Source organism: Elgaria multicarinata, chromosome 6 (assembly GCF_023053635.1).
Source record: "Elgaria multicarinata webbii isolate HBS135686 ecotype San Diego chromosome 6, rElgMul1.1.pri, whole genome shotgun sequence".
Lineage (NCBI taxonomy): Eukaryota > Metazoa > Chordata > Lepidosauria > Squamata > Anguidae > Elgaria > Elgaria multicarinata.
This window is the reverse complement of record NC_086176.1, coordinates 107,658,491-107,686,198: the sequence shown is the minus strand read 5'-3', so window position 1 is coordinate 107,686,198 and position 27,708 is coordinate 107,658,491. Positions and strand designations below refer to the sequence as shown.

General features: G+C 44.7%; 1 protein-coding gene across 1 annotated transcript in view; it reads left to right on the top strand.

The window, feature by feature from the left end:
- Positions 1-11,101: 11,101 nt before the first annotated feature.
- The window catches only part of ME2 (malic enzyme 2), a 46,256-nt gene continuing 29,649 nt past the window's right edge, over positions 11,102-27,708 (top strand). The window contains exon 1 of the mRNA XM_063128702.1: positions 11,102-11,204. The gene's annotated coding sequence lies outside the window, so the exon portion shown is untranslated. The remainder of the gene's footprint in view (positions 11,205-27,708) is intronic.

Below are 27,708 nucleotides of genomic sequence, written 5' to 3'. Positions count from 1 at the left end.
AGTTGAATTTGAATGCTGAAATGCTATTAAGTTTTGAACTGGCGTGGAATTTTATTTCCACTCTACCACTGAGCCAATTGTTTAAGATCAGTAATTTAGTGAACCTTCCCCAAGCTCATGTCCACCAGATGCTTTGGTCTTCAGATTCCATGGGCCCCAGCCAGCATGAGCAATGGTCATGAATGCTGGGAGCTGCAGTCCAAAACTCCTGGAGGGCACCAGGTTGGGAAAGGGTGGATTAAGCCAAGGGTTGAATGTTACTAATGATCCCTTGTGTAGATATCAGGAGTGAAAATAATCCTAAAAAATAATAACTTTCACTTTCAGGACAGCAGCTCTAGAGCTTACCTAGGTCAAAAAAAAATTAATTATTATTTTTTAAAAACAGGGAGAGAGGCAGAAAATAATCCTAATAAATAATAATTTTCGCTTTCAGGTCAGCAGCTCTGGAGCTTACCTATGTAAAAAAAAAAAAAAAAAATCTTTGAAAAAAAATCCAGTTATAAGAGTTTCCCAGGATTAGCCAAGACCCAAACGCAGCTCTTTTGCAACAGATGTTTTGCACTGAAGTCTCCTTGGAAGGTAAAGGAATCAAGTGAAATTTCAAAGAAAGATTGTAAATAAACAAACAAATGCACAATGGCTTTGCTGTAGGCTCTGTTTTCATTCACATTTCTGAGCACCTTACTAATTAATCAGTTTTGTTTGATTTGTATATTGAAGAAGAAATGTTATATACTTCTATTTAATCTGCTTGATTAATGTTTTTTTAAAGGAGCGATTGAAAATGTGTAAATAGTATGTGCTTTTCTAAAAAAAAAAATGTATTACCTTCTTTGCAGCATTTTGATCATTGGACGATGTTATTTTTTCCACTTGCAACTGAAAATGTACCCTGCTTATTACTTAACTTTCGAAAAGCTCATATAGTACTTTTGTTGCATCCATAATGGAGCTAATATCTTTTATTAGGAGTGTTCAAAATGAAGCGTGCAGGCTTTTGAATTCCACATGACTCTTTTAAAATGCATACTGAATTTCGCACACTAGTAGGTCCTTATGAAAGATTGCTTGCTATGTGACTTCCTTTTGCTTTAACTGACACGGCTACCAAGATCTTGCCTCCCAAGATAATTTGTTACCCTTTAAATGCAGCAGCAGCAGCAGCAACAATGAAAGTCTTATTATATATTGTGAAAAAGAATGTAACACTTTATGGAAGTAAAGGGGAACACAAACCCATAAGCATTTTATACTTTTGAATGCTAGTAACCAGCATTGAGGATTAAAATTTGGCTACAAATTTAGCGTTGGCTATAGCATTCAATTTGACAAAACTGAAACCACTGGCCTTCATGGATCGGCTGAACTGCGTGTTCAGATTAGCTTCATGCTGCAATAACCCGTGGCTAACAGAACGTGGGTTGTTGAAAATGAAGTGCAAGAGAGCGAGCATGCTGGTTCCTTTCCACTTGTGCCTTCTGCAGGCAGGCAGAGCTAAACAACCCAGGGATGTCCCTGCATTGTTTATTGAGATGTCTGAACCAAAACCCTTGGTTGTTGGGAGAGAGAAACCCCAAAGTTGGAGCCCCTGATTAAACCATTCCCAGGAACCAGCAGCTTTGCCTACTCGCTCCCGCTTGTCTTTTCAACAATACATGGTTTGTTAACTGTGGTTTGTTGTGATGTGTGAACTGGGTCAAGACGTAGTGCAATCTTTAATGAAGAAAGGTGCAGAATTGCATATCTCCTTTATCCCTGACACACTAGCTTTCCACAGACAGGGAATTAAGTAGAGGAACATTGACAAAATATAATATTTTCAGGCATTTGGACAGTTGTCTAGAAAGGACAGAAGAAAAGAACCAGGAACAATTGTTCCAAACTATTGATATACCTCAGCTGCAACAACAACAATAACAACAACAACATAAACTCTGCATTTTCTTGAGTCTAGTCTAGGGCCTAGTCTCAGTTTGATTCAATGAAGTGATGACATCCACCTACGCAGAACTTAGGAACAGTATATATTTATAACCTTAAATAGCCTGGCAACATTCATTAAAAATATTATTTATGTATTTATTCTCCTAAGACCCGCAATGAATTTGTGATTTTTCTGTGCGTGCACTTCTAGTTCAATGGACAATGGCCCTGTTAGTTCCTCCCCTTTGCACCTCTTGGAGGAATCTGGTGCTGATCCAGGACCATATCATAACTGCTCTCTTGATGTGCCAGCTTTGTTACTTGCTGTTTTCTCCTCCTCCGCTTGCTTGGTACTAAGGCCCCAACCTCGCCGCTGCTGGCAGCCCACCACCAATGACCAGAGCTGCCTGGCCTTGCTGTTCCTCCTCCTTGCTGTTGCTGCTTCTTCAGCTGCCCTCTCCAAGCAGGCAAACAGTGACAAGAGGAGATGGAGTCCTTCCTTGTCTTGTGCTCTCTCTCTCTCTCTCTCTCTCTCTCTCTCTCTCTCTCTCTCTCTTTCTCTTTCTCTTTCTCTTTCTGAGTGGTTGGGCAGATTGGCTCTAGAGCAGGGAGGGAGAACCTCTTTCAGCCCAAGGGCTTCATCCAATTTCGGAGAAGCTCTCGGCGGTCACATTCCAATGGGAGATAGGACCAAAGGCAAAAGGCCTTTGTTTAGCTTAAATTCTTACAGCCAGCAACCAAGCCTAAGAGGAGGCATTTCAACCTTTTAGAGCTTCTCTACATGAGCTTTATTCCCACGCTCATGATTGGTCACTCACGGAAATTTGCAGGTCCTTTACATGACGCCGTCAACTTCCATGACGTCTCCTGCGCCTTCCCCCGGAAATCTCACTAAAAACACACACCCAGAGATAATCTCGTATTTAAACTAATCGCAGGATTAATTCCACCACTAGTGGCGCTGTTTCATTGAACTTTATGGAACATTGCCCAGAAGGGAAGATTTTAATTACAAATCACATGGTCGCTGTTGGTCGCCATCTGAAGGAGCCTGTAGTGAATGTGGAAAGACCCGTGGATTAAAAAAAACCACCTCTTGGTAAGAGTGCGGGGTTTCCCCCCTTAATGTAAAGACACTCTTAGAATGAGAAAAAAGCTGCAAAAAAGACAAGAAACCATCAAACTATCGGTATTTGGGGGAAGAGGGGTGTAGCCTTCTAGGGAACCCCGAAGAGTCAGATGGGGACCCCAGATTGATGAATTTTCCCCCTCCAGACCTGAGGTTCTGGACCCCTGGCCCAGAGGAAGAGCCTAGAGGCAAGGAGGAGGTGGAACCACTCAGAGAGAGGAGTCCCTGGAGAATGTAAAATAAGAGGCTAAGATAGGGTGCCCATAGGAAAAGGCGGACAGGGCTCCTGTATCTTTAACAGTTGTATAGAAAAGGGAATTTCAACAGGTGTAATTTGTATGCATGCAGAACCTGGTGGAATGCCCTTTTCATCACAACAGTTAAAGCTGCAGGAGCCCTGCCCTCTTTTGTATCTGGCCACTCTAGTATAGCTAGTGCCCTTAATCTTAGGGCCAATTCTAGCTGCTCTTGAATATATGGTGGCCACTTGAAACCTCTGGAAATGTTATATCCCTCTCTGTAGCCAGGCACTCCCACCATTGGGCTTTCCGTACATCACTGTGCAATACTCAAAAGAAGAACGAATGAGTCAGGCATAATGGTAATACAAAGTTAGGGGCAATTTTCTAAAATAAGTAAGTAAATCTAAGTGGACCTTTGTTCAAATTAAGTTTCAAAACCATATTTTCCCAGTTGATCTTTTGTGTCAAAGCATGGTCTGAAGGCACCTGATTTACCTAGTTGAAGATAGGTAGATCTGGGTCTGATCCACACCTGGGCAAGAACCTTCCTTGGAATCCTACGACCCCGCCTTGAGTTCCAAGGAAGAAAGGCTGGAGAGAAACATATTGCAAAAATGAAGAATGTTAGTGTGTATTTGATTGAAGTGTTTAAAATGCTGTCATTTCCAACATCCAATAACCAGTATCTCAGATCTGCTGCAGCATTGTGAAATTTCTTGCTAACATTCAAAATATGAAAACTGAATCTTGCATTTTTAATGTTTTAAAATTGCACCTGGGAAGTGGACGTGTGATATTTGGAATTATTTTCCTGTAAAATTTGAAATGGGTATATTCAAAGTCTGCTTTCGCACTAATGTAGGGGTGTTGAACCTCAGGCCCATGGGCTGAAGCTAGCCTACCTGGATTTCCCAGATGGCCCCACAATGCCAATTCTAGGTTTTTGAGGGCCCTAGGACAAGGCAACCTCAGTAGTCCCCCTCATTCAGTGAATCTACCTTCTTGGCACCATTGTGATCAGCTCCTATTGCTCATCATCATCATCATCATCATCATCATCATCATCATCATCACAACCACCACCACCACCATTGCTACCACTTGCTTGCTTGACAGGAGAAGAACTAGTGAGTAAGCAGGCAGTGATACCTACTGTAGAGTGACCAGATACAAAAGAGGGCAGAGCTCCTGCAGCTTTAACAGTTGTGATGAAGAGGGAATTTCACCAGGTGCTGCATGCATACAAATGACACCTGTTGAAATCCCCTTTTCAATACAAGATACAGGAGCCCTGTCCTCCTTTCCATATGATCACCCTAACTTCCTACTCCTCCTTCTCACTACCACTGTTGTCTGGGCCAGAGCGAGAAGCAGGTGAACAAGTAGATTGTAATGGTGAAGAGGGGGAGCAACTCCAGGGGGCTGTTGCCCATGGGCCACTCCTGGCGTATGGGCCCTTGGCAAGCACCTGACCATGCCTTCTCTTGACACAGCCCTGTGACCACACCCCTTTCACCGGCCAAGCCCCCTTTCTCAGATGGCTGATTGTTTGATGGCTTCTTGGCTTTTGCATATTTCTCCTGCTCCATTCTAAAAGGTTGATATGCATTTCCTACAACTTTGCTAAGTGGCAGTTAGAGATTTCGGCTAAAATATACTAGTATTGCTAGTATTTTTAGTTTTGCCTGTCCTTTTTGCCTTTGGCCTACCACTGAAATGTGGCCCATAATAGTTTCCCGAAAATTGAATTCAGCTGAGGTTCAACGCCCCCTCCTCTAATGTCTGCCTTTAAAACAGAGAAACCACACAGCCTTTTCCTCTTGCCTTCTTTTGATAGATTAGTACAATAAAATATAGCCTTCACCATCACATGAGAAGTGAAGGTATATTTTCCCTTCCTCTACTAGAGGAATACTCCAGGAAAAATTATTATTATTATCATTATAATAATAATAATAATAATAATAATAATAATTTCTGCCTACAACAAGAAGTAAACATTTATGCATTTTCTTTCAAATATACAGTCTGAATGTCATCATTATATCTTGAAAATTATCACTGTGGCTATGAATGTCAATAAGCTAACATTCTTGTTTTGTTTTTCTTTGATTCTGCCATTGTGACAAGGCAATTGAGCTGGCAGACCAGAAAGGAATCACGACAACATCTATTTATTTTGGCGTACTTGATCATTTTCATGGGACCCTCTGCCTCTGCTCTGATGCATCATCAATCCACACTGTTTCAAATTCCAGTATTATCAAAGCATTTTTTTAAAAAAGAAAGAATGGAAAAGCTCTAGAGGGTCGCACAATTGTTTTCAGCAAATCACAAGTCAAGATTTTCTTGTGTATATAAGCAACAATAAAGGCAATTGAAATGAGCCAAGTCTTTCTCCTTTTAATGCTTTTTCTCCCTCTGCAACAAACAAATAATTGTTTCTGTTTGCAGATCAATATCTTTGGTATGAGCCAGTGATTTCAAACAATGTTCCTGGAAACCACGCAGCTTCTTGGAAGCTAATTGGGATTCTCTCTCCGCCCCCCCATTAGAAAAACAGGAATGACTTGTTTTCCTGAAAGACGGGGTGCTTCCAGATGAGACCCTGATCATGCAATCACCTTGCGTCATTCATAGAGTTTTACAGGGGTTCCAGATGACGATGTCTTTCGTTTGTAACCCTCCCATGTTTTCTGAGAGTTCTTCCTCAGAGCCAGGCATTGCGAGATGGGGTTTCCTAGGAAATTGCTTGTACCACAGTACTGGCAATCTCCTGGGACACCCCTCTCATAGTGCCTGGCTCTGCAGAAGGACCCCCTTAGAGCTAGGCATTTGGGCCTGGCTGGCTCTCAGAAGAACTGTGCTGTCTCTGGCCAACGCAGAGCTACAGAGATCCCATTTGCTCTCTGGCTCGCAATGAGAGGATTCTCAGCATGAGCCAGAGGACATGTGGCTAAAAGTGGCTGCCTGCCCTGTTTCGGATGGGTGGTTGCTCTGGAGAGCCCCACCAGCTGCTCTCTCATTGTGGCATTTGCCACAGTGGGAAAAGGGGACCAGTGGGGCTCTCTGGAGCAATCACTCATGTAACTGAGTAGAAGGCTGCTCCGGAAATCCCTGCCAGCCCCTCTCTCCTGCTGAAGCAAATGCTGCAGCAAGTGAGCGACTGGTGGGGCTCTCCAAAGCAGCCACTGGAGGAGGAGGAGGAGGAGGAGGAGGTGGACCCTCCTGGTGAGGGCAAAGTGAGGGGGGCGCCTCAAGGGAGAGGGCCTTTTCAGTGGTGCCCCCCCAATTATGGAACCATCTCCCTGACGAGGCTCGCCTGGCACCAACGTCGTTATCTTTTTGGTTCCAGGACTTTTCTCTTCTCCGAGGCATTTAAAAGCATATGTAGAGTTTTTAACTGACCCGGAATAGTTGCTTTAAATGGATATTGTATCTAATCTGTTTTTATGCTTTTAAATTTTGTATATTGGTTTTTAATATTCAGTGTTTTAACCTTTGTAAACCGCCCAGAGAGCTTCAGCTATGGGGTGGTATATAAATGTAAACAATAACAACAACAACAATAATAATTTATCATTTCTCCCACTCTGCTGCCTGAAACAGGTGCTTCACTCTGCTTCATGGAAGGGCCTGCCCTCCTAGGAGTTCTCCATTTGGAAGCCCTATTGCTACAGATCTTTCCCTGCGATGTACAGCTGCAGGGATATTACCCATGTCAGTGGTTCCCAATTAGCTAAGTACTGTGGACCCCTTGTTTTTCAAATGCCAAGCCATGGACCCCCTACTTTTGAAAAAATTGTTATCTCTGTGGTACTTACGTGTGCGAAGCAATTTTTTGGGGAAAATAAGGGGTAACCCCTAAAAAGCAAAGGATTTTAGGTATACTTAAAAACAGACCATAAAATTTGTGATATTACCATGTAAAATTGACAATGATTTAGTTAGGAATATAAAGACGAATTTAATTTTACTAACATCTAGTCTCCAATTGAACAAATTATGACATGTCTAGCAGCTACTAAACCTAAATGTGATGGGAGAAATCATGCCTCTTTTTGTCCCGAACAATCCCTTCCACATCCGGTTCAATATTTCCTACTTTTAATCTCAAATCTGGATCAACATTGAGCTGATTTCTATGCTTGTTCTTCATATAACAAAATGTCGAAAATGTTTGTTCACAAAGATATGTAGAACAAAAGGAAACTAGATGTTTCAAAGCTATTTCACCTAACTTCTTATCATCAGGAAAAACCTTCACCCAGAATTGGTCCAGTCTTTATTCTTTGAAAAATGATTTCAGTGAACCATCACAAATCACGTCAACAAGTGCATCTCGCTCTTCCGCAGATAGAGTTGTTAGTTGTACGTCACCACATTCAAAAGGGTTCCTTATCCATGAGTTTTCAGGATTAAGTGCAGGGAAGTAATCTCTGAAGCTAGTCGCTAAATCACGCAGGTGCTCAGTGATGTTATATTTTGCTTCTGGTAGGAATGCGTCATCAGTGGACTCCAGAAATGAATGGTGAATATGTGAATGGTGCCACGGACCCCCTGGGTGGGTTACGCGGACCTCCTGGGGTCCACAGACCACCAATTGGGAACCACTGGCCTATGTGACAGTGCTGAAACTAATCGGATGATTACCAAGATGGGAAACTCTATGGATACCACCTTGAGTTCCATAAATTAGTCCAACTTACTACTGAGCAGGGTTTTTTTTAAAGCAAATTTTCCAACTTCACAAATGCCCTGTCAGACACCCATCCCCACCTCTGCCCAAGCAGTGAAATAATAGCTTTTGCAAAGACGAACTGCCATTCAGAATGCAACATGCAAGCTTTGATTACATAGGGCTCGTTCTCATGCTAGAAGTTTCAGAAAAGAAAGCACTTTTAAGGAGAAACAAGCAAGCAAACAAATAACAAAACCCAGATATATTGAAAGGCTACCATTTACGGAACAAAGGCTGATGTAGAGTATGAGTGCCCTCTCCTGGTCATCTGTTGTAAATTACCATTTTAAACCATATTTTGATTGTGTACACTTGCTGGTTATTGATCAGAAGAACCCATTTCAATTGTGTGTAATCTGTAGAGATGTGAAGGCTTTAGGGGAAAACTGGAAACGCATGCACGTGGGAAAATGGGGGGGGAACAATCCCCCCAATATTTCAAGAAATACCATGGGGAAAATGGGGATTTCCCCATTTTTTTCTGCCCTCCTATTTATTTATTTTATTACATGTATATATCACCCCATAGCTGAAACTCTCTGGGCAGTTTACAAAGATTAAAACATGTAACATTAAAAACAAATATACATAATTTAAAACCAAAAAATGCATAAAAACAGATTACATACAATATCCATCTATTCTGGGTCAATTACAAACTCAGCATATGCTGTTAAACGCCTGGGAGAAGAGAAAAGTCTTGACCTGGTACCGAAAAGACAACAATGTTGGCGCCAGGTGGGCCTTGTTGGGGAGATCATTCCATATTGTTTCTGTCCCCCCTTCACATTTATTTATTTATTTTAGCATTTTTATCCTGCCCTTTAGCCAAAAAGGTTCTCAAGGTGGCTTACAAAACTATTTCTTAAGACAGTCCCTGCCCACAGGCTTACAATCTCAAAAACATGATACAAAAGGAAAGGGGATTGGGAGGGGGGGAGAAAAACAAATTCAGGCACTAGATTCTTAGTTGCAAAGTTCAGCAGTGACAGCTGGTAGCAGGAGGAAAAGGGGGGCTCTCAGCTGGAGCTGGACCCAGGCAAGATGGAGAGGTGCCTGGCTGCTGCTGCTTCCCCTCTCTAGTAACTTGCACTATAATATAATGGACTTCCATTATCTCCCAAGGGCTAACAGAAGGTGAAATCTTTACCCTGGTGGTATTAATTTTTGTGACGCAGTGTGCATTTCATTTTATGTACATGTATGAACAATGAGATGTTCTCTATGTGGATTTTATGCTAACGCCTACAGGAAAATGTTTCCCATCTGAAGAAGCCCCGCAGGCCTGGCTGTGGCTCATCAGCAGAGCACCTGTTTTGCATGCAGGAAGTTGCAGGTTAAGGCCCCATCATCTCCAGGAAAGGCTGCCTGAAATCCTGCAGAGCTGCTGCCAGTCAGTGTTGACTATACTGGGCTAGATGGGCCAATAGACAGTTTCCAAATAAGGCAGCTTGCTGGTTTCCTAAGACATGGATCTGCATGTGCAGCTTTCATTCTTGCTTTGGCAGTTCTTCCCACAGCCACAGCAATGGGCAATTCCAGATTTCAAAACTAATAACTTTTAAAAGTAGTTTGGTTTGTCAAAGATGGGGAGTAAAGTAGCCATTTTATGCATCACTACAAAAGGAAATCCATGACTAAGAAAGAGGACTAAGGAGGCCACAGATTTGTATAGGAGTCAGGCAGCCAAGAGGGCATTTCTGCTGCATAATAGAGATTTACCAAGAAACATGCTGCATCTGATTGCTTAGGCCATAGCTAGACGGGGCGATATCCTGGTGTTCGCCCCGGGATCGTCCCTGTGCCTCCAAATGACACACAGGGCATCCCGGGAGCAGGGAAGGATGATCCGTCCCTTGCCCCAGGATATCGCTGTGCAGTTGTTGCCCACTTTTTCTGCAGTCTCAGGATGATCCTGAGACCGTGGAACGTGTGGCCGGGCATCACGGTTTGTCCCGGCTCCTCATGAGTAACCACGAGGAGCCGGGCATGGGGCATGGAAGATCTCTCTGCCCATTGGGGGTGGGGGTGGGGAGTGGGGATTTTTTTAAAAAAAACTTACTATTTGCTCACCAGTGCTTGTGCACTCCATCTCCTTTAACAAAAAAACCAAAATGGCGGGCACGATGTCGCACCCCGCGTGTGAACCCGGACGACGATCTTGTGATCATAAAATCGCGAGATCACCTCCCTCCGACCCCCCTTGTCTAGCTGAGGCCTTAGTGTGTGTAAAACATTCACTCGCTCTCTTCCCACTTCGCCACCCTCAACAAGCACAATGGCACCACACAAAAACCTCCGGACTGGAGGACGTTGCTTGCTGTTCTTGATCCCTGGACCAGGTGAAGAAGCAGAATTGAGAACAGTTCCTATATTAAACAAATAAAGAAACGGTTGTAAAATGCAAAACGCTCCATTATAAGTGGCAGGCGACACATGAGGGGATTTCACGTGCTCGCCACGAGGTTGTGTGAATTTGTCGTTCTTTGTAAGGACATAAGAAGGGCCCTGCTGGATCAGGCCAAGGGTCCATCTAGTCCAGCACTCTGTTCACACAGTGGCCAACCAGCTGTCGACCAGGGACCCACAAGCAGGACGCAACAGCACCCTCTCACCCATGTTCCCCAGCAACTGGTGTATGCAGGCTTGCATAAAGTTCCGTTTAATCAGAGCCGGCTGAACGCGCACCCTTTCCACCTTGGCTCCGCTGCTCCATCATCCCCCAATCAGATTCGATCTTTCCTCCTGCATCCCACGGTGGTCCCTTGGAAGGAGCGCATCCTTACGAGAGCACGTTGATTGGCTGCTTCGGGGCCAGCCTATTAGCATATTCAAATACCTCTCTTCCTATTTTTCTCCCCTCTCCTCAGCTATCCGCTCTCCACTGAGAGAGTCGAGAAAGCGAGCTACGAAGCCCCATTGGCTGCCGCGGCATTCGGGTTCTTCCTCATCTGCGCCTTTCATTGGCCAAGACGCGCTGCCACTCAGCAAGTGAGGCGCCGCCTCTTGGGGTGTCCCTCCCTGCCTCCGCCTTGTGTACTTCATTCACTGCTGGGGCCTGGAGGAGGAAGGAGCTTTGTAGTGGCGGCAGAGAGGGAGGCTGTGGAATAGCATCACATAAGCACAGCCCTACAACAAAGAACTGGAGGCGGCAACTCCTGGCCTGGTGAGGATTTCGTACTTTAAACAAAACTCCTTAGGATTACCCTTTATCACCTTAACAGATTTATTTTTATTTTCTTCCTGGTTGTATTCCTCTTCAATACCCCTTCCTCCCCACCCTTGGCCTCTCTTATGGACCGTAATATCTATGGGGTGGGGAGTTCTTTTAAAAGGATTTCCCCCCTCTCGCCCCATTTCAGGCTGTTAGTTCTATCTTTTGGGCAAGTTCTTAATTAAACTACAACCCAACCTGGTATTAATAATAATTATTGTCATAGCAGTAGCCACTGGATGTATTGCCTGTTTTAAAACAGCGTTTCGATTATAATATGCCTCTTGTTTTTATCTTTATAAATGCTGTGATTGTTAATTTGTAGGCCCTGTGATGTAGGATGCTGGTTGGATTTGTGGCTCTTAATAAAGAGTAAAGCATCCATGTTTAGGAATGATTCTTTTCTATGTGTGTTTGATTTTCAGCCCTTGCAAAATAATTGGTCCTTAAATGAGCACAGACGCAAACTTGTTTTCTCTTTGGAAAGATGATGCTTCTTCCTCTTGTTCAGAGCTGTATGGATTTATTTTCCACTCTCCTCCTTTTTTCAAACTATTACTTCAATGAGGGGGACGGATCCCATTCTTTCAGGCTGCTTACTCAGGTGTGGTACTATTCGGGGCATCACAAGAAGTGTTCTGGACAGTCTCCGAAGGGTTGTTGTGAAAAAACAAGTTGAATTCAATGTGTGTATGATTAAAACAGGTGACACTATATTTGAGAGGGGGGAACTTTGCCTTGCTAGGGTTATCAATGAAACATCAGGGCAAATTATAAAAATGAAGGTCAGCTCAACTGGCAGGTAAAATTGGTGAGCGTGGCTCCTTTAAAATGTAAAACAAGTCCTGGAGAAGCGGTATGGTTATTGCTGTACACCCAGCCCTTAAAGATAGCATTTTTGTGTGCCGGCTCTTGGCCTGAAGTGAACCTTTGTCTCTGCCATAAAAGCCAGGAAGTGGAAGTTTTAGACTCAGGAACAAACGTTTTGACTTGGCAGTGGTGGCTTCAATGTGGATTTTCTTTTGCGATAACTTTAACAATTGTAGAGTCAAGACGTCTAAGTCTTATTGCTTGTAACAGTGCAAACAATATATATACACACACACACACACACACACACACATGCGTCTAGAACCCAAGGGTGGGTGAGAGATTGATCTAATAGGTTACAATAGGAGGACCAATATAATGATCACCATCATGAAATATCCCCCACAAGTTTGTTTAATTGAGCAAATAAATAATAGTATTTTTAAAAAAATTAATAGTTCATGGTGATTTTACTTTGTGACTTGTTCTTTTGTCCCTTTGTTTTAGTGGGTCATTAGGATATGATTCTTCACCCCATCTCTTAGGCCGCAATCCTATGCATATTTAGATAGAAAAAGGTCCTACAATTCCCAGCATTTCCCAGCCAGGACTTTTTCTATCTAAACATGCATATTGTAGCAAATAAAGACGGAATGGTGGTGGTGGTACACTTGTGTTCCAGTAAGATGTCAGCACAGCTGGGATGGGTTTTGCTTTCTGCTCAAGGTCTAAGCAATTGCTCTGTTTGGGGGAACACGGATCAGCCTTCCCCAACCTGGTGCCCTCTGGATGTGTTGGACTACAACTCCCAGCATGCCCCAGCTATTCTAACACATCTGGAGAGCACCAAGTTGAAGAAGGCTGACACAGATGATAGAAAGCTCCTGTATATAGGGTAAGATTATTTGTCCATCTAGTCCATTATTGCTTTCACTCAGCAGCAGTGGGTCTCCAGGAGCTCAGGTTGGGGTCTTTCACACTACCTGCTACCTGATCTTTTAAACTGGAGATGCCGGGGATTGAACCTGAGACCTTCTGTCTGTGCTCTACCGATGGATTATGGTCCCTCCGTATGGGCATTTCTCCCTATATCAGATCAGCTGGTGATTCTGGTATTTTGAGTCGTGTCCTACCTTATGTTGTGTTGATTGGCTCGCATGCTGGTGTGCTCTGGCATGTGGGCTTCTTAGCATAGTGTGCTTCTGCTTCCTCTTAATGGCAGGTTGTGTTCAAGAGCATGTAGGTTGGTTGGTCTGTGAGGCACTGCAATGTGGAGGATTCTGTGCTGTGGTGTTGGGTTGGGATGTGTCAACCAAAGCCTACACGACTTCGTGACCCACCAAGCCTGAATGCATTTCATTGCCCGTATACTATGGCTCACTGGTCCTTCATAGGGCCCCTGTTTTTCGTGTCCTGCTTAGCCACAAAAGGTTCTTCAAGTACCTGGGAAGCCACAGTGTGTGTCTGTTAGACTTGGTTTTGCAAGCTTGCATTGTGGCTTTTGCCAGCCTTGAGAGATTCTGTATTGGGATGGGAGGGATATAACACACAAACACACGTATGTACCTGCCTTCCCTTCCATCTTCCTTTTAAATCCCTGAAATGTGCCATGGTACAGCAAGTATAGCCGTTAAGGGAAGACTGGGCAACCTCTGGTCCGCCGAGGCTTGAGTTCCCTTTGTGGGCTCCGTCCTTTCCCCAAGCCTTGTCTCTCTTGGCTAGACTCCACTAAGGACTTTGCGAGGAAGTGGGGAGAGGAATCCCTTGTTATCTCCACTCTGTGATCATACATAACAAGGAAATTTCCCTGTATGCTGCTCCCCCTCCCAAGGGATCACAGATCACATGGGAATTTCGGGAGTGTCAGCTGGGCACTTGCCTTCACAATAAGGGCCTCACTGGACAAGTTGCAAATAATAATTTATTACCCACCTCTCCCTCTAGATCGAGGCGGGGAACAACATAGAATACAAAATATTATAAAATACATAAAACTGATTAAAACATATAAAAACTAATACATTATTAAAACAACAGCCAGCCAGACATCTTATTTTGCATATTTGATTATTTTTTTGTAATCAAATGGAAGGGTTCTATTATGAGCAAAAAGCAACTGTGGAGGCGTTTTAGCAAAGGATTGAGGGAAAAGAATGAGAAACTTCATAGAACCATAAAATAGTAGAGTTGGAAGGGGCCTATAAGGCCATCGAGTCCAACCCCCTGCTCAATGCAGGAATCCACCTTAAAGCATCCCTGCCAGATGGTTGTCCAGAGGCCTCTAGTGTGGGAGAGCCCACAACTTGCCCATCCCACACCAGACTTCCTCCTCAGTTTGTAACTTCTGTGGCTGCACTTTAAAAAAAAAAGTCAGGACAAACTACATGCAATCATGTACATTCAAATATAATGATAAGCCATCCATCCTGGCTTATCCACCCACAGGCCTAATCTACACCAAGCAGGATATTGCACTATGAAAGCGGTATATGGTATGTGTCAATGGGGCCCAACAGTTGTCAGTCCACTTCAATACCACTATAAACCGGTAGTGTGGCTCCTGCCTTTTATATACTGCTTTCATACCTCTTTCATAGTGCGATATGCTGCTTGGTGTAGATTAGGCCATTGTGTGAATGAGCTGCATGCCGTACATGTTCTTTTCTTTTCCCTGCTCTGTGTGAGACTTAGCAAATCAGGCAGGGATAGGTTAGTGTGACATCTGAACCCGGGATTATAGTTTATTATACCTAAAGCCATAATTTGTAAGCCAACGACAAGCAAGTAACAGTGTCTTTGCCCTATTTTGGACCAGCTGAAGGCAGCCCCAGATACAATGCATTACAAACGAGAGGATACCAAAGAGTGGAGGACTGTAACTAGGTTATCTCTGTCCAGATAGGATTGTAGATAGCATATCAGCCTGAGCTGATAAAAGGTGCTCCGTGCCACCGAGGTCACCTGTGCCTGTAATGGAGTGCCGAGTCCAAGAGCACACCCAAACTACAAACTTAATCCTCCACGGAGAGTACAGCCACCTCCAGCACAGGTTGAATATCAGTTATCTGGGCAGAAAAACCACCCACAAAGAGTCGGAAGTGACTGAACGAATAAACAACAAAACAATTCATACAAGATTCTCTCCCCGTGTGCCTGTAAACATATTTTGCTCAGGGTGAGAGAGCACCTGCTTTGCATGCAGAAGGTCCCAGGTTCGATGACCCAACTTCTTGATAGCTTGACCACGGTGGTACAGGCATTGGTAATCTCAAGATTGGATTACTGCAACGTGCTCTATGTGGGGCTGCCCTTGAAGCTGCTCTGGAAGCTGGAGCTAGTGTAGAATGCTGCAGCTCGGCTGTTGTCTGGAGCTGCCCCTTTCCAGCATGTAACTCCTCTGCTGAGGGAACTGCACTGGCTGCCTATTCACTACCAGGCCAGGTTTAAGGTTCTTGTACTTGTGTACAAAGCCCTAAACAACTTGGGACCAGGATACCTGAGAGAGCACCTTCTCCCTTACCAACCTGCCCGGTCACTGAGGTCATCCAAGGGCCTGCTCCTGGTGGTTCCACCTAGATCCATCCTCCGATTGGAATCCACCAGGGGAAGAGCCTTCAGCGTGGTGGCTCCCCTCCTGTGGAATTCCCTGCCTCTGGAGGTCAGGCAGGCTCCGACCTTGTACTCCTTTCGGCGCCTCCTGAAAACATCTTTATTCCAAGAAGCCTTTCTCTAACATGCAGCCTTGGATTACTGTTATTGCTTCTTTTAAATTTTGTTTTAACTGTTTTTATTTTCATTTTACCTTGTACACTGCTCCGAAATTTTTCAGTGGGGAGCGGTATATAAATATTATAATTAAATAAATAAATAAACGTCTCCAGATAGGGCTGGGAAAGACTCCTGCCTGAAACCCTGGAGTGTGGCTGCCAGTCAGTGTCATCAGTACTGGGCTAGATGGACCAATGGTCCGACTCAGTACAAGGCAGCTTATGTTCCTGTGCTCACCATAGGAGATTAGGCAAGTTCTTTTGACAAGCCAGGCTGGTTTGGATGTTTGTGTGTGTGCGTTTCTCTGTGATGCTTTTTATTCCACATATAAACAAGCAGATCAGGTGGTGAATAGCGTATCCTCTTACTAACACAGTATCTGTAGGCTGGAGCAGCATTCAGAGAAATGTTATTAAAAATGGGTATTAACTCATTAGACTAGTAACTTGTCTGATAGGGAGTATCTCACAGACAAGAAACCCAAAACTGAGTATGTAAAACCGCCCTGAAGTGTGTAGTTGCCTGTTGTTCTTCCGCATATGACAAAGGTAGCAACTTGTGACCTTCCATATGTATTGGCCTACAGCTTCCATCATATCTAGCTGGCATAACTAGGGGTGGGGGATGATGGGAGTTCTAGGCCAAAACAAGTTGGAGGGCCCCGAGTAGCGCTGTCTTATGAGACATTAGCAAGAAGCCCATTCCTGGATTAAGACCTCTCATTAAAATCTGAAGGAAATGCCTTTCTTTCCCTAGTGCAGCAGGACAAAAATCTGAAGAAATAGATGAAGTCTAAGATGTCGAAGGAGATGCTGTGGGTGCATTTCAAACAGAGCCATCATGCATTAACTGATTTCTACTTGGAAATTGCCACTTTATTAAATGATAGGCTGCTTTATCTCTCCTTAACCGGTGAGCCAATCTAGCATCGGGCCTGTTTTGTCACAAGCTGATGAAGAGCCAGTTATTTTTAATAAAAAGGGAAGGCGCTCAGTTCTTTGATTCAAGTTGTTTGTTCCAGAGAACGTAAAGTAATTCCTGAGGCCCGTAAATTAGGCCCAGTGTCTGGACTGTACCACTTTAGACTGCATGTTGGAGGCTAACATGATTAAATGCTCCTCTGATTTTTAAATTTGTTTTATTCATTTAACATGTTTTATCCAACTCTTCAGCCAAAAGGGCTCTCGGAGCAACTTACAGATAAATAGCAAATAAAACTGTCCCTGCTCTCAGACCTTGAGTCGAAAAGGCAGGACACAAAATGGATGAGGATAGAAAGGGCAGGGAAGCAAACTCGAGCACCAGTTCTTAAAGTTGCAAAAATTTTATAGCAACTAGCTTGAATGGAAATAGTTGAGGGAGAACTAGAATAAAAGGGAGAGCTGATGAAGTGGCCGTACATTCACCCCTGCTAGACAGCAGTTGAGGGAGAGCCAAATGGAGGTGGTGTCTTAGCAGAGTGACTATTTTCCATCTCTCCTGGTGCAGCTTGATGGAATGGTACCTCCAGGAACAGCAAATCGAGGGTTGTGGTGAGATTAGGGGTAAGACAGCTGTATCTCCATGGTAGGGAGAATGAGGACTGTGAGTTATTGCTCATAAAGTGCTCATCATTGTGGCACGTAGTGAGCGGGAGTGGGGAGGAAGACCTATACTTCAGTAGACACAGCATAGAATAAGGCTGGGCAACTCGTGGCCCTCCAGGTGTTTTGGCTTAGAGCTCCCATCAACCTTAGCCGGCCTAGCCAGTGGTGAGGGATCATGGGAGTTGGAGTCCAAAGCATCCAGGGGGCCACTAAACACTAAACTTCTGGATGGCCCCTGGCTTAAATTGTCCTTCTAGACATTGTTTATGTAATTTAGAGATATTCCCTTATTCAGGAAATTACTAAACTTCTGTTTTTAGAAACTGGTGATATATGGACATTTGTGCAGTGGTAATTTGTGAAGCTGGTAACTTGTGAGTCACATGGGACTGTTGGAGCCGAGGAAAGCCTCCTGTACAAACTCTTGACTGACCTACACATTAAAATCGTGCTTTATGCTAGTCCTTGTTCCTTTGATTTTATATTCCTGAACCCCAAACCATCACAACGTGTGAGCAACATATATCTGCGGAGTCTTCATTGGGTCCTTTGGTAGAGCATTCAGGCCAATTGCAATCAGGGATGGCAGATGGAGTTCCCTTCCACACACTGCGACATCACCAAATTGCAGAGTGACATAAGTAAGAAGGCACCCCCTGCCCCAAGGATCTTACAATTTCCGACTGCTCTCCAAGGGCTGCTCCACAGTGCCAACCTCCTCCAGGTGTACAGGCCTGCCGAAGGCCAGCAGCCTGCGACCCTAGGTGCTGTTTTCTGCCCTCGGCTTAATTTCAAAAGCCTCTGCGAATGATCAGTTCAATCTGTCCTGAGTAATCTGTCTCCAGCAGGGAGAAGAAGGTGAAACAGAGAGAGAGAGAGAGAGAGAGAGAGAGAGAGAGAGAGAGAGAGAGAGAGAGAGAGAGAAGGGGTAGCCCTGCTCATGTGAGGCTCTGGCTCCGCCCACTGCTGGCTTTGGCCCTGCCCACTGCTGACATAGGACTGCCAACACGTCTCCCCTAACAAATTACCCCTGGGGGAATGCAGCTCTTGATAGAAGAACGGTCCCCAACCCCTGAGGGTCCCAGTATCATACCTGCTTTGTTGCTTAACTACAACCAGTGATCATTTGTGGCATAGACATTGCTTTAATTGCTTAACATTTAATTGCCTAAACGCATGAGGAATATGTGCCTCTTGATGCAGTTGTCGCAATGCAAGCCCTGCAAGGTCTTACTGCTGGAAAAGGTTTGCTTGTAGATAAGCGTCTTTGTACAGTGCTAACGATTAGTTTGAGCTGGCCAGCTGCCCCCCCTGATAAGATCTTTGCTCGCAGAGACCAAACATCTTCCTCGCTGCACTGTTCAAAGGGATGCAGACTTCTAGATGCCAAAAATTATTGGCTGCGTGAAGTCAAGACGGGCCGTGTAGCAAGAATTCTGGTCTAATGGAAAGGAAGTTGCCTTTGCGAGGAAGAATTGCGTGTGTGAGAATCATTCTGAATTGGAGTGACGTCGTAGAGCCCATTCACCCTTTGGTATTTATTTAATTTAACTCCAAAGCTGGCTTTCAATTGACACTTCTACATTTTTCAGAAAGAAAGGAAAGGGAGAACACTAGAACTTTCCTGTAATAATTCTGCAAAATTAGAGTCGAAACATAGGGCCAGTTCGTAAATAACTTTGGGCCAATCTGGTCCATCGTACGGGGAAGAGTGAGCTCAGATCTGTCCACCGTGGCCACCCAGCGTGTGGTCTCTATTGTCTTACATGTCCACGGCACATCTGAAGTTGGTGTATAGCTGTAATATCCAACATGCGTAGGTCGCAATTGTGTTGTTGACTTCCCAGAAATGCACTACATCAGGGGTGAAGAACCTAAGGCCCGATGATGGAGACCTGCATGCGTTAGATTTTGTCCGCGTTGCCCAACTTTGGGCACGCCATCCCAGTATGGAGGCAGAGAGGCTGAACACAGCCTTGCCCTATTGTACACGACAGTCTGAGCTGAAGGTAGCATCCCACCCAACCTGGAAGCAGAGCCTTTTGGAGCAACCAGAACTATCACCAGCTCCTTTCCTTCAAAGCCCTCTACAGCCTTGTTGCCGTCTCTCTGGCCTCGTATCCTGATTGATCCTTTCCCATGACCTTCACTCTTTCAGCTCCGTTGCCCCAAGTCTTCTGTTCTCTCAAAACAATTCCTGTGCTGCCGTTTCTGCCTGCCGCTGCCTCCCAGAATACCTACCTCAGGAGAGGGCAGAAGGTAGATTGGGATAATTCTCTAGGTGATTTGCAGACGATCAGCAAGGGGTTCCGATTCCCGAAGGCTGAACAACAGAGACCAAAACAGCAATGACAACTTCTCTCTCCCCCCACCCCCAAATCAGCCTGCGGAAACCATGAAAGTTTAAGGGGAAACGGGGGCAGACGCGTGTGCATGAAAAGAGAAGTCTGCAACCCCCCATTCTGGTGCTGACGATGAATTCCTGGGCTGAACGGTTACTCAGAGGCACCTTGTTCCTTTGTTCTATGTCCCCCTTCCTGATTTTAGCTGGTGGATTTCAGGACTCTCCCTAGTGAACAACAAAGTAGAACCTGCATGCAGAACACCAATCTCTCAACATTCCTCCAAAACCCTGCCTTTCCCTTGAATCTCTTGGCATAATCTAAGGCTGCACAAGGTTTTTGGCCCTGAGGGCTGCATTGGGTGGCCCCGGGGGGCAGTGCTCATGCACGCATGCGCTTCTACCACCCACACGCACATGTACGCCTGGGGATTGCCTTGCTAATGTTCCCATGTAATCCCTTATCTCCTATCTCTCATCAGAGATAAGGGAAAGGATTCCCTGGCTCATGCTAGCAAGAGAATCACTAGGGGTTTCTATTGCTGATCTCGGTTAGATCAGAGATAAGGAAGGGATTCCCTTGCTAAAACCCCAGCGGTCTGCTGGAGATGCTAGAAATGGCTTGTTGGGCCGCACATTTTGCACCTCTGACATTATTATTATTATTATTATTATTATTATTTATATAGCACCATCAATGTACATGGTGCTGTACAGAGTAAAACAATAAATAGCAAGACCCTGCCGCATAGGCTTACATTCTAATAAAATCATAATAAAACAAGGAGGGGAAGAGAGTGCACCAAACAGGCAGTATAAAAGTCAGAACAAAATCAAGTTTTAAAAGCTTTAGGAAAAAGAAAAGTTTTTAGCTGAGCTTTAGAAGCTGCGATTGAACTTGTAGTTCTCAAATGTTCTGGAAGAGCGTTCCAGGCGTAAGGGGCAGCCAAAGAAAATGGACGAAGCCGAGCAAGGGAAGTAGAGACCCTTGGGCAGGTGAGAAACATGGCATCAGAGGAGTGAAGAGCACGAGCGGGGCAATAGTGTGAGATGAGAGAGGAAAGATAGGAAGGAGCTAGACCGTGAAAAGCTTTGTAGGTCAACAGGAGAAGTTTATATTGGATTCTGAAGTGAATTGGAAGCCAATGAAGAGATTTCAGAAGTGGAGTAACATGGTCAGAGTGGCGAGCCAAGAAGATGATCTTAGCAGCAGAGTGGTGAACAGAAACCAACGAACTGATGTGAGAAGGATGAGGAGGAGAAGGACATAATCCCTTGTTTAAGCCTAAATATAACAAATGTATGCATATTCTTCTCCTGTTCACTCGTTCCTCCTTATATTGCCTTCCCTATGTCAAATGTAATATTGTAAGTGCCTTGGGGCAAAGGACCTTTCTTTATGCTGTTAATCTGCAAAGTGCAAAGAATAATACTGATGGAGCCCGTGCTAGAAAAGGTGGAGGGGAGCACCCAACTGGTTACGAAGGTGCTTTCTCTACCACCCTCTTGCAGGGATCGGGGCAATAGGGCTCCTAGCTCTTATGACAGTAGCCTGTAATGGAACTTCAGCTGGTAATTTGACAGGTAGGGGGGATTCAATCTGTGTGCACAAACCCACCCACCCCCTAATTTCTGACCAGAGAAAGGAACTGTTAGCAAACCAGCCGGATCAGCAAGAAAGATCAGTATTTTTAATCAACGTTTTATTATAGGTTTCAAAACAAAACAATATATGGTTTGGGTCCAGGTTACCCGCGGGATCGCCTTCTCCCATATAGTCCGCCCCACACACTCAGGTCCTCTGGGGTGTACTTATTTCAGTCAGCTAAAACTAGGCTGACATCAGTTTCCCAGAGGACCTTTTCTTCTGTCGCCCCCAGATTGTGGAATGGCCTGCCGGAGGAGATTCGTGAAATTAACTCTCTGTGTGATTTTAAGGCAGCTTTAGACTAGTCTTTTCCGGCAGGCCTATCCAGATCAATGTTAAATCATGAATTTTTAAGTTGTATTGATTCCTGTTCTAATGTTGTTCCCTGCCTCGATCCAGAGGGAGAGGCGAGTAAGAAATAAATGTATTAAATAATAATAATAATAATAATAATAATAATAATAATAATAATAATAATATTATAACAAACCAAAAAAATGCAGCAGCAACAACAAAGTCAGTACGGGTGGTAATGCCTGGCGCTCTCTAAGAGCTTCTCGGCCAGGTCCAAACAATCAAGAAACTCTGTTTTTCCTTGCCATTCAACTGCCTTGCTGCTGCTTTGCCTCCATCACAATGTAGTCCTGGGCCTTGCTCCCACGAAGGTTGAAGGCTCAAACATGCTTGAAGGTTGAAGGCTCAAACATGCTTCACTGATCAGCCGGGAGACCCTACTCGTTCTTCTCTTTGCTGGCTACAGACTGCTCTTGCTCGGCTTCGCCCCGTCCTCTGCAAGAGCTACTGGGTCTGACACCAACCACGGTTGGTCCTTTGCCAAGTGGAAAAGCCTGGGCAGTTTAAACAGCTGGCTTTTCTCCACAACAAACGCAAAAGCGTGGCCCAGATCCTTGCCTGATTACCACTCCCTGAAGGTGTTCCATACTGCCAGGTGTGTGGCATTCACGATAGACAGGTATGCTCACCTATTATTGCATTTAAATTTTTAGGGGTTTTGTTTTTGCTGTTCCCAATTTTTACACCAGGAGCGGGCTAGTTGTGCTGCTCTAGATGTTTTTGCTTGTTGGATGTGCTGGCTCAGGCTGATGGGGTTTGTAGTCCAAAACATCTGAGGGGACACAAATCGCCCAACTCTGCTTTTACACCCATCTTGTGCTCTCTTTCTTTTTCTCTTCGTCGAATATATCCCCAGCTCCGCTGACGTCGCTGTTACTCTTTCTTTCACGACCTCCTGTCTTCGCCGCCCACCACAACTTCCCTCTTTGTACGTCGCTGGCCCCAAGTTTCTGTCTCAAAAGAGAAATACGTCTCCTTTGATGAGAAATGCCTCCGCTCTCATGGCATACATCTCTCATTTAAAAACAGCAACAATGCAGACCCAAAAATAATCCTTCTGCCTTATGATGCTTTTATCAGCCATCTTTGAGATGTTCTGGCAACTCTGTTTTGCAGGCTCACTTCTCCATTGCATCATCTGCTCTCTCCGTTTCCTGAATGCCCTGGGGGATTTTTCAGTAGCCAGAGCCGGGGATTCTGTTGAGTCCCTTGTTACAATATGAAATGGCAAAATGTGAATGGCAAAATGTGACACAGTCGCTCCTGAGTGCCCTCTTCAGCACTATGGAGCTTGGAAGGTTCACTGGGTAAGAGGGGAGCTCCGGACAATGAAACAGGTCAGAAGACAGCTGGAGCGTAAGTGGCGTAAGACTCAGCGTGAAGGGGATCGCATGTGCATAAGAGCGTACATTCGTGCCTACCGCATGGTGGTGAAGGCATCAAAGAAGGCTTATTTTGTCATCTCCATCACATCCTCAAGTAGCTGTCCAGCTGAGCCTTTCCGAGTGGTTCGGGGGTTGCTTACCTCAAACCCAGTGAGTCCATTTCTGAAACCTTTAGAGGCCTGCTGCTATGAGTTTGCAAGACACTTCTAGCATAAAATCACTCATCTTCATGCTGACTATTGATGCAGTGTCTTTTGAAGTGTCCAGAGCATCGTCTGATCCTGCTTTGTGGGATCAATTTCAGGTTTTGAAGCCTGAAGATGTGGACAAGACTCCTGCATCCGTATGACCTACGACTTGCTCTCTCCACCTTTGATGGCTTATTCGAGCTAGCCGTGGAGGGCTGACAAGATGGATCAGGGACTGATGAAGGCATCATTACGTGATGGGGTGGTTCCTACTGCCTTGAAAGAAGCAGTGGTATGACCACTCCTGAAAAAAACCCTCCTTTGATCCAGGATGTATGCCAACTATTGTCCGGTTGCCAACACCCCTTCCCTGAGTACAGTGCTTAAGAGAATGGTGGTGTCACAGCTGAAGGCGCTCTTGAATGAAATCTGGATCCATTCCAGTCTGGGCTCAGACCTGGTTTTGGAGCAGAATTGACCTTGGTCGCTCTCATGGATGACCTCCTTCAGGAGAGGGACAGGGGGAGTATGACCGTGTTACTTCTTCTTGATGTCTCAGTGGCTTTTGATACCGTTGACCACAGTATCGTCCTGTACTGCCTCCATGAGTTGGGAGTTGGAGGCACTCATACTTGCAGGTTGGTTCAACTCGTACTTGCAGGTTGGTTCTAGAGAATAATGGTGGGTGACTGTACCTCTGCCCCATGGCAGTTGAACTCTGGGGTGCTATAGGGCACCATCCTGTCCCCAATGTTATTTAATTTATGAAGCCGTTGGGAGTGGACATCAGGAGATTTGGGGCAACGTGTTACCAGTATGCTGACAACCCCCAGCTCTGTTTCCCTGACATCTGAATCAGGAGATGCTGTACACATTCTGAACTGGTGCCTGGATGCAGTTATGGCTTGGATGAAGGCCAATAAACTGAAGCTGAATCCTGAAAAGACAGAGACCTTATTGGTTGGCAGTTCAAAGGTCCAGGAATTCGGGTGCTTGTCTGCTCTGGATGGGGTTACACTCCCTCTGAAGCAGCAGGTCCATAGTTTGGGCATGCTCCTGGATCTATCTTTGTCACGGGAGATCCAGGTGGCCTCATTGGCCCAGAGCACCCATTACCAACTTTGGTTGGTATGCCAACTACACCCATTCGTGGATAGGATGATTCGTGCATGGTAATCTCATGCAGTGCGCTCTATGTGGGGCTGCCTTCATGCGTGGTTCAGAAGCTGGCAGCTAGTGTAGAATGCTCAGTGGAACACCTAGCTATGCTCACATAACACCTGTGTAAAAAGTACTGCGGTGACTGCCTATTAGCTGCCTAGCTAAGTTCAAGGTTATATTATTGTCATACAAAGCTCTAAACAACTTGGGAACAAGATACTTAGCAAACCACCTTCCCTTATAGATAGATACCAAGGCAACCTTTAAGACCAGGAGAGGACGCCTTGTTAGTCATTCCAAAACAAACAGAATGTCACCGTGAAGTACCATCCACCATCTGGAAAACCCTCCCTTATGTAGTTCAGGATACAGACATTCTCTCAATATTTTAACTGTCTATAAATTGAATTTTAACTTGGCTGTTTTAAATTTGTATTTTATAGCATGTTTTTCTACTGTTTCTTTTATACTTTGAATGGTTTTAATTTTTGTGAACTGCCCAGAGAGCTTTGGCTATTGGGCGGTATAAAAATGCAATAAATAAATAAATAAATAAGAAATAAGAAAATGTGGCATCTTTTAAATGCCTCCTGGAGACACACTTGTTCACCAAGGCTTTCCCTGGACCACAAGTAAATTAATTATGCCACTCCATTTTACTGGTCCTTGATATTTTTATTATAGTTGGAGGTGGATTTAATGCTGCGTTTTAATATTGTGCTTTTAATATTGTATTTAACACTGAACCGCTGAGAGATTTTATTACATTCAGTGGTATATAAATGTCACAAATAAATAAAATGTTAAAGAACTGATTGGCAGGCAAGCTGGTGTCTGGGCAATCTGGGTTAGTCATTCCCTTTCCAGCAGCCCCCCCCCAAAGATGCCCCCCATCAGCGTGGCAAAAAGGCCTAAGCACTGTGTGGAGGAGGGCATTGAGGGGGCAGCTGAGGCTGGATGGAGAGGCCCCATGGGTGACATCCGGCCCATGGGATGGAGGTTCCCCACCCTTGTGCTAGAGCAGTGGTTCCCAAAGTGAGCAGTACCGCCCCCTTGGGGACGGTGGGATTGCATAGGGGGTCGTTAAGAGGCAAGGGGGTGCCAGGGGGGTGCCAAGAGGCACCTCGGCAGGGGGTGCTTGAGGTGGTCTTTTCCGAGAAGCGCCCCTCCAGAAGGTCTTAAAACCCAGGGACATTTTTATGGGAGAAGGTAGTTTGGTCCCAAGCCATATAGGGGAAGAATCCACACATGTATTAATACCATTTAAGAAGAGTCCTTTTAATGGTAAATTGAAATGTTTCAAAAGCACCAAAATGCTAATGAAGAGACATACCCTGCTTGGTGTGCCCTGCCACGCCGGCTGCAAAACAGAGGCGTTCGCTCTCTTTTCCCTTCCTCCCTGGACAAGCCTGCGGCGGGTGCTTCCCATTTAAAGGAACCGCGTGCTACATGGCCCCTTTTTCATTCTCAGCTCTTCTGCCCAGCCACTGCCGCTGTTCAGCCCAGGCGCCCAGACCAGCAGGATCCAGAGGAGCGTGGCCCCTTTGAATGGGAGGCACCCGCCCCAGGATTGCCAAGGGAGGGAAAAGATGTAATTGGATTTTGAATAAATATTCAATTGTTACTGTTTTGAATTTTATTGTTATTATCTTCCTTAGTGGGTCGTCGAAAACTGCTATTCTGAATAATGATTTTTATAGTGTAGAGTAGGGGGCACTGGGCATGAGTTTGTGGAACCAAGGGGGTGGTTACCTGAAAAAGTTTGGGAACCACTGTGCTAGAGGATCCCTTGCAATTAAATATGTTGAACTACTGCAGAACTAGCTGCCTCAAATTCCATCAGAAATATCATCTATTGGGTGGTGGGGGCGGCAACCGTTTTGCCCCTGAGTTGGGTGAGTGCCCCTTGGACAGATGAGTCCCTCTTCCCCACATACACATTCTTTCCCCATTCACACATGGTCTCTCTCTCTCTCTCTCTCTCTCTGAGGAAGGGCTGGTGCATGGAGAATTTTATTTGGATTCTCGCCTTGCATAGCTTGGAACCTAGGTTCCGCTAGCACAACATCATTTGAGCTCATGGAATGACAACAGTTGAATGCTATCCCTGGTACCCTCTAGATGATTTGGATGACAACTTCCATAATGTCTGACCATTGGCCATGCTGGCTGATGGGAATTGTAATCCAAAACATTGGGAGGACACCAGGTTGCCTATTCCTTATCTAAAGGGATGGGGAAAATTAAAACGTTCTGATCCACAGCACACCCACCCAAAGTACAACATTAACAGTTGAATTGAAAGGTTAGATCTCTTTGTGCATTTTGGAAAAGACAAAAAATGTAAATAAATAAGTTTGGAGGTTGGCAAAGAGTCCAAATACATTATTGTTTAAATGGAATTTCTTATAAATTGTGAGTTCAAAAACTGAGTTTGGAAGACAATGCTAATGGCTGATTAGATCACACTTGGTCCTGTGTCACTTGGATGACATTTACTTTGCTCTGTCCTCTATGGGATAGGAGAGCAATGCAGTTCCACAGGTTGTTCATTAATCTGGAGACAGGTTAATTAATTCGTTGAAAGGAGTGCCTTCTGTTGGCTTTATATCTTGGCTAAATATCTTTGGAGATGTTTAACTTTCTCTAATGGTTGTCAGTCAATAACACAAAGCAGAATGTGTTGATAATTGCATTCAAATTGGGATCTAAAAATCAAGCTTATTTGAGCTTGTGCACTCAGCTTCCTAGATGTTCCCTCTTTTCAAGTGCAACTCCAAAGCAGTTGCTAAATCTCTCTAGGGTTGCTTTTCAACCTGTATCCAGGGAAACCTCTTCCTATTGGAGAAACTCATGCTGACCCACGATCGCTTTACTGAAGCTTTGCATATATAACTTGGTTAATTCATTAGTCCATTAAAATCAAAGCAGTGAATCATCTCAAAAGTCTTAGGGTGCAATCCTATGCCCTTTAGATAGAAAAATCCCTATAACTTCCAATATTCTCCAGCCAGTCGTGCTGGGAGTTATAGGACTTTTTTTCTGTCTAAATAGGCATAGAATTGTGCCCTTAATCTGTTGACAAGTCCTAAAAAAATATGGAACCTACATCAAGTTCTTCCGTTTGAATTCTCTACCGACAGCTGACGTCTTTCTTACAGAATGGGTTTAATACCATCCTCTTCTAACGATCCTACACTGCCTGTCGCTCATTA